General features: G+C 38.6%; 1 pseudogene; it reads right to left on the bottom strand.

Moving 5' to 3' along the window:
• Positions 1-298: 298 nt before the first annotated feature.
• LOC124971543 (translation machinery-associated protein 16-like) overlaps positions 299-8,456 on the bottom strand; it is a 23,686-nt pseudogene continuing 15,528 nt past the window's right edge.

Genomic DNA, 8,456 nt, shown 5'->3' with positions numbered 1-8,456 from the left:
AATGAGCAACCTAGCCTGAGTTATTTTATTATAGTGATTGAAAACAGACTAATACACCTTATATCTATTTTAGCAACTTAATTTAAATGAAAAGGAATCTTCATATTTAAATAAAAATCATATCATTTTTAAACTGAAAATGGAACTCTCATTATGTAACAAAATGAGATAAATAGCAAATACTTACATCTAAATAATAATTTACCATAATTAATGAGTGTGTCTTGCAGTTCTCAAATTATTTTCACCTCAAGTAAAGACAATTGGAAAACCAGAGTAATTTCTTCATCTGAGTATTTCATTGACCTTTTAGTTCCAATTCCCCTAAATTTTTTTTCTAAGGTTAAAATAGTTTCCTCTTAGCCTTTTAGGAACTGCATCATTAGCACAACATTTTCTCTTTTAAATGTTTGGCAACTTATTCAGATAAAAATTCCATTTACTAAAGTTTTCAGATTGTTTGCATTTAAAATGCCTGGGACCTCAGGACATATACTTCATACTGCTGTCACTTGCTCTCAATTGTCGACTTGATGACTGTTTTCAGGGAATCATGACACCTTCCCTGCCTGTCTTTGATGTTGTTAAGTAACTCCATCTGCTTCAGCTCACTGCTAAATCTATCTAAATACCTTTTAACTAATTCACAAGTATCTTTGATGAAAACCCCATTTTGGGGAGATCTAGATGATTTTGAAAACCACTGCAGTTTTTCACCAATAAGATTGAGAGGAAAGGTCTTTACATTCTTCAACTTTTCTTTTCTTTTTTATTCTTGTTTGTGGGCCTCTCTTGTAATCTGTGTTGCCTTTATACTATATGGATGCATGACTTTCTCTCCTCATTTATTTCTTTCCTTTGGTACTTTAGGCATGGTGACCATCAGGAGTCTGCAGAGAACCTCCACATTTGAGACTGGACAAACACTGACCATAGCTGCATCAGGGAACACTGATACTCCTGCCAGAACACCTCAATCATTACTTCAAATCTAAATAGATTAAACCTCAATATTTAAAAAAAAATGGATTGACAAAATATATCTATAATAATAGAACCCATCTCTGTTGAGCACAACAAACTCACTTTAGATCTGAAGGTGTGCATAGATTGAAAGTAAATGGTTGGAAAAAGAAATTCCATGAAAAAGAGATTTAAAAAAAAGCTACAACATCAGTGTCTGTATCAATACTAGGCAATGTTATCTTCAAGTAAAAGTTGTTACAAGGAATCTAGTAGGATATGATATAATGATCACTGTTACAAATCTCCAAAAATAATAACTAGCATAAGCAAATACATACCAAATATCAGTTAAAGTATATATAAATTAAATTTTTGAGATTGAAGAAATAAATGGAGAACTCTCCCATAGTAGTAAGAGACTATAAAATACTTTGCTTCAAAATATTAAAATAAAGTTTTCAAGATGGCGGACTAGAGGGTGGCTGCATTTCATGTTGCTCCAGGACTCAGGATTCAAAAGAGGAGATATTGAGAGACTTGGAACCAACTCAGAGCCGCCGGGTGAGTCTCTCCCGTTGGGAGGCGTCCCGGATGGGGCGGTAGTCCTGGAACCCAGGGAACTTTGTGAAGCAGAGTTGCCCAACGAGACATCCCTCCCCCCACTGGAGCAGTGAACATGGAAAACTGGGAGCTTTGTAGAGGAGGGCACTCAGCACAGCGCTTGAACTCGGAGCAACCCACCGGGCTTCGGTGGCTGCCCAGAGGAGGGGCCGCATACCCCGTCGATTAAGTGCAGAGCAGGGTCCCAGGACATAGGTGGCTTCTCAGTGGAAGAGCTGCAGAGACAAGCTGAGCAGCGGAGCGAAGGTCCCAGGACTGCGGGCAGCTTCTCTGAGGAGAGGCAGCCTAAGGAGACTCGTCTGCGAAGGGTGAGGCTCCCAGGTCCAGGAGGTAGGTCTGGGCCCCTGGGAAAATTGCAGAGGAAGACTGCCCACCCCAGGTGGCAAGACACCCCTCCCCCCACTGGAACAGTGAACACAGAAAACTGGGAGCTTTGTACAGGAGGCCGCTCAGCACAACGCTTGGTTTCGGAGCAACCCGCCAGGGCTCCGGTGGCTGCCCAGAGGAAGAGCTGCGCGGCGAGCTGTTTGGACTCAGAACAACCTTCTGAACAACGGGAGGGGAGGGGTTGCCCTGAGGAGGAGGAGGGGTGCAGTGAGTTGCTTGGTCTCCAAGCGACCACACAGAACACTGGGTGGCTGCCTGGAGGAAGAGGCATGTGGCGGGTCCCTGGGGCTCAGAGCATCTGTACGAGGTTCCAGGTGGCTGCTCAGAGGAGGGGCCGCATAGCCAGGCAATTAGGTGCAAACATGGTCTGGGGACCTAGAGGGCTTCGATGGAAGAGCTGCACAGAGACAAGCTGAGGTGCGGAGCGAAGGTTCCAGGATTGTGGGCAGCTTCTCTGAGGAGGGGCAGCCTAAGGAGACTTGTCTGCGAAGGGCAAGGCTTCCAGGCCCAGGAGGTAGGTCCAGGCCCCTGGGAACATTGCCTGGGAAGGCTGCCCTGCCCAGGCAGTAGTTGTGGATTGAGGGGAACCTCCAGGAGGGGAACTGACCAGCAAGACCTCCCCACCCGGTTAGTCTTCCCCACCGGGTGAGGTTTTCCCACAAGGACGGTAAAACCAGAGACACAGGCACAAACAGGCCTTGCCTCAGCCTGCAGTCTAGTTCCCCTTTGGATGACCATTGGTCAACAAGTGGAGGCAACTCTGCCCACTGGCAGGGAATATACACCACCTGAAGGCCACCACCCTTAGAGAGGCAGCTTCCTTGTGGAGCACCACATTATCAACTTCCTCCAAGACTTCAGGCAACTAAAGGCTAAGAGAGGATATACTAGAAATCTTCAGGGACATTATAAGTCAATAGAGAAAATCTGCAACATCTCAGCAGTCCACTGATACCTAAACAATATGAGAAAACAAGGGAAGAAAATGCCCCAAACAAATCTAGATGTTACATCAATAAAATCAAATGACAACAAGGCAGAAGAAATGACAGAAAGGGAGTTCAGAGTGTACATAATTAACATGATAAGGGAAGCAAACGATGAGATGAAAGAGCAAATGCAGGCATTGAATGATCGCACCAATCGACAGTTAAAAGAGCAAATACAAGAAGCAAAATATCATTTCAATAAAGAGTTAGACATATTGAAAAAAAAACAAACACAAATCCTTGAAATGAAGGAAACAATAAACCAAATTAAGAACTCCAAAGAAAGCACAACCAATAAGATAGAATACCTAGAAGACAGAACATCAGATACTGAAGACAAAATATTTAACCTTGAAAACAAAGTTGAACAAACAGAGAAGATGGTAAGAAATCATGAACAGAATCTCCAAGAACTACGGGATATCATGAAAAGGACAAATTTAAGAATTATTGGGATTGAGGAGGCTTAGAGACACAAACCAAAGGAATGAACATGTATTCAATGAAATAATTTCAGAAAATTTCCCAAATCTGAAGAATGAAATGGAAAATCAAGTTCAAGAGGCTTATAGGACTCCAAATACACAAAATTACAACAGACCCACACCAAGGCACATTATAATGAAAATACCTAACATACAAAATAAAGACAGAATATTAAAGGTTGTGAGAGAAAAGAACCAAATTACATTCAGGGGGAAACCAATATGGATATCACCAGATTTTCAATCCAGACCTTAAAAGCAAGAAGGGCCTGGAACAACATATACCAAGCCCTGAAAGAAAATGGATGCCAACCAAGAATCTTATACCCAGAAAAACTTACCTTCAGATTTGACGATGAAATAAAATCCTTCCATGATAAACAAAAGCTAAAAGAATTGACAAAAAGAAAGTCAGCATTACAGAACATTCTCAGCAAAATATTCCACGAGGAAGAGATGAAAAACAAAGAAGCAAATCAGCAAAGGGAGAAGCTATCCTAAAGGAACTGTCAAATAAAGGAGGAACAGTCGTGTCAAAATTAAATAAACAATTAAATAAAATGAGTCAAATGACAGGGAATGCAAATCATATCTCAATAATAACCCTGAATATTAATGGCCTGAATTCATCAATCAAAAGACATAGACTGGCAGATTGGATTAAAAAGAAAGATCCGACAATATGTTGCCTACAAGAGACTCACCTCATAGAAAGAGATACCCATAGACTAAAGGTGAAAGGATGGGGAAAAACATACCATACACATGGACTCAGCAAAAAAGCTGTGGTATCCATCCTCATTTCAGATAATGTGGACTTCAAGCCAAAGTTAGTCAGAAAGGAAAAAGAAGGACATTTCATACTGCTTAAGGGAAGCATAAATCAGCAAGACATAACAATCATAAATATCTATGCCCCAAATAGTGGCTCATCCATGTATGTCAAACAAATCCTTCTCGATCTCAGAAGCCAAATACACCATAATACAGTAATACTAGGTGATTTTAACACACCTCTCTCACCACTGGACAGATCTTCCAAACAAAAATTGAACAAAGAAACCATAGAACTCAACAACACAATCAATAATTTAGACTTAACGGACATTTATAGAATATACCATCCAACGAAGAGTGAATACACTATCTTCTCAGCAGCACATGGATCCTTCTCTAAAATAGACCATATATTATGCCACAAAGCTAATGTTAGCAAATACAAGAAGATAGAGACACTGCCTTATATTCTATCAGATCATAATGGATTGAAAGTAGAAATAAATGAAAGAGTAAAAAACAGAAATAACTCCAACACCTGGAGATTAAACAATATGCTATTATATGATGAATGGATAACAGAAGATATTAGGAAGGAAATTAAAAATTCTTAGAGATAAATGAGAACAAAGAAACATCATATCAAAATCTCTGGGACACTATGAAAGCAGTACTTAGAGGAAAATTTATTTCATAGAGCGCATTCAATAAAAGAAGTAAAACTCAACAAATAAAAGACCTAACACTACAGCTCAAAGCCCTAGAAAAAGAAGAACAGACCAACACCAAAAGTACTAGAAGACAGGAAATAATTAAACTCAGAGCTGAAATCAATGAAATTGAAACAAAAAAAAACATAAAAAAAATTGACAATATAAATAGTTGCTTCTTCGAGAAAATAAACAAAATTGATAAACCCTTAACCACACTACCAAAGAGAAGATGAGAGAAAACCCAAATCACCAAAATTCGGAATGAACAAGGAAATATCACAACAGACACGATTGAAATACAAAACATAATTAGAAGCTATTTGGAAAATCTATACTTCAACAAATTAGAAAATTTCGAAGACATCAACAAGTTTCTAGATACAGATGAATTGCCGAAACTAAATGAGGAGGACATACACAATTTAAATAAACCAATTTCAAGTAATGAAATAGAAGAAGTCATCAAAAGCCTACCAACAAAGAAAAGTCCAGGACCTGATGGGTTCTCAGTCGAATTCTACAAAACCTTTAAAGAAGAGCTCATTCCAATACTTTTCAAAGTATTCCATGAAATAAAAGAGGGAACCTTCCCAAACTCATTCTATGAAGCCAATATCACCCTGGTACCTAAACCAGACAGAGACACATTGAGGAAAGAAAATTTTAGACCAATATGCTTAATGAACATCGACGCAAAAATTCTCAACAAAATTTTAGCAAATCGCATACAAAAACATATTAAAAAGATAGTGCACCACGATCAAGTGGGTTTCATCCCAGGGATGCAAGGTTGGTTCAACATTCGGAAATCAGTAAACGTAATTCATCGTATCAACAGACTTAAAGTCAGGAATCACATGATTATTTCAATAGATGCAGAAAAAGCATTTGATAAAATACAGCACCCCTTCATGCTCAAAACACTAGGAAAAATATGGATAGTGGGAACATTCCTTAACATTGTAAAGGCCATCTTCGCTAAGCCCATGGTTAATATCATTCTAAATGGAGAAAAACTGAAAGCATTCCCCCTAAAATCTGGAACAAGGCAGGGTTGCCCTCTTTCACCACTTCTTTTCAATATCGTCCTTGAAACTCTAGCCAGAGCAATTAGACAGACCAAATAAATTAAGGGGATATGAATAGGAAAAGAAGAACTCAATCTATCCCTATTTGCTGATGATATGATTGTATACTTAGAGGAACCAGGAAATTCCACTAGAAAAGTTTTAGAACCCATAAGTGAATTCAGTAAAGTAGTGGGATATCAGATCAATGCTCATAAATCTAATGCATTTTTATACGTAAGTGATGAATATTCAGAAAGAGAAGTTAGGAAAACTACCCCATTCACAATAGCTTCGAAAAAAATAAAATAATTGGGAATCAATCTCACAAAAGAGGTGAAAGACCTCTACAATGAGAACTACAGAACACTAATGAAAGAAATTAAAGAAAACCTTAGAAGATGGAAAGATCTCCCATGTTCCTGGATAGGCAGAATTAATATTGTCAAAATGGCCATACTACCTAAAGTGCTATACAGATTCAATGCAATTCCAATTAAAATTTCAATGATGTACCTTACAGAAATAGAGCAAGCAATCATGAAATTCATCTAGAAGAATAAGAAACCCAGAATAGCTAAAGAAATCCTTTGCAGGAAAAATGAAGCTGGGGGTAGTACAATACCAGAACTTCAACTGTACTATAAAGCAATAGTAACAAAAATGGCATGGTATTGGTACCAAAATAGACAGGTGGATCAATGGTACAGAATAGAGGACATGGACACAAAACCAAATAAATACAATTTTCTCATACTAGACAAAGGGGCCAAAAATATGCGATGGAGAAAAGATAGCCTCTTCAACAAATGGTGCTGGGAAAATTGGAAATCCATATGCAACAGAATGAAACTAAACCCATATCTCTCACTGTGCACAAAAACTCAACCCAAAATGGATCAAGGACCTCGGAATCAGACCAGAGACCCTGCATCCTATAGAAGAAAAAGTAGGTCCAGTTCTTCAACATGTTGGCTTAGGACCAGACTTCCTCAACAGCACTCCCATAGCACAAGAAATAAAAGCAAGAATAAACAACTGGGATAGATTCAAACTAAAAAGCTTTCTCTCAGCAAAGGAAACTATCAGCAATGTGAAGAAAGAGCCTACAGAGTGGGAGAAAATCTTTGCCAATCATACTTCAGATAGAGCACTAATCTCCAGAATCTATAAAGAACTCAAAAAACTCTACACCAAGAATACAAATAATCCAATCGACAAATGGGCTAAGGAAATGAACAGACACTTCACAGAAGAAGACCTACAAGCAATCAACAAACATATGGAAAAATGTTCAACATCTCTAGTAATAAGAGAAATGCAAATCAAAACCACCCTAAGATTCCATCTCACCCCAATTAGAATGGCTATTATCAAGAATACAAGCAACAACAGGTGTTGGCAACGATGTGGGGAGAAAGGTACACTCATACATTGGTGGCGGGGATGCAAATTAGTGCAGCCACTCTGGAAAGCAGTGTGGAGATTCCTTAGAAAACTTGGAATGGAACCACCATTTGACCCAGCTATGCCACTCCTTGGCCTATACCCAAAGAACTTAAAATCAGCATACTACAGAGATACAGCCACATCAATCTTCATAGCTGCTCAATTCACAATAGCCAGATTGTGGAACCAACCTAGATGCCCTTCAATTGATGAATGGATAAAGAAACTGTGGTATATATATACAATGGAATATTACTCAGCCATAAAGAATAATAAAATTATGGCATTTGCAGGCAAATGGATGAAATTGGAGAATATCATGCTAAGTGAGATAAACCAATCTCAAAAATCCAAAGGACGAATGATCTCGCTGATAAGTGGATGATGACACATAATGGGGGTGGGAGGGGTTTGTGTTAGGGTTAGAGTTAGGGTTAGTAGGGGGGCAAGAATGGAGGAAGGAAGTACTGTATAGGGGGAAAAGAGGGGTGGGAGAGGTGGGGAAAAGGGAAAAATAGCAGAATGAATCAAACAACATTACCCTATGTAAATTTATGTACACAAATGATATGCCTTACTCCATGTACAAACAGAGAAATAACATGTATCCCATTTGTTTACAATAAAAAAAAAAGAAATTTAAGTTGTAGATAATAATTGAACTCATAATCTCTGTTTATTAAGACAATATGTTTAATATCTTATAAAGGGTTTCCTGGAGTTTAGGATGCATATTATTTGTATGGTGTGCTGCTAATATTGATCTGTCACTTCAAGGTGAATTATTGGAAACCTGCAGGGACACTATAAATCTATAGGGGGGAAACTGCAATACCTCAGATTTGCACTCCTAGAGGGAAAGATACATGAGCAATATGAGAAAACAAGGGAAGTAAGTGTCCCAATAAACCTAGATGCTACATCAATAAAATCCAACAATAGCATGGCAGAAGAAATGTCTGAAAGGAAGTTCAGAATATACATAATTAAAATGATCAGAGA

The sequence above is a fragment of the Sciurus carolinensis genome, chromosome X, assembly GCF_902686445.1.
Source record: "Sciurus carolinensis chromosome X, mSciCar1.2, whole genome shotgun sequence".
NCBI lineage: Eukaryota > Metazoa > Chordata > Mammalia > Rodentia > Sciuridae > Sciurus > Sciurus carolinensis.
The sequence above is the reverse complement of the archived record's forward strand: the minus strand, read 5'-3'. Positions and strand labels throughout refer to the sequence as shown.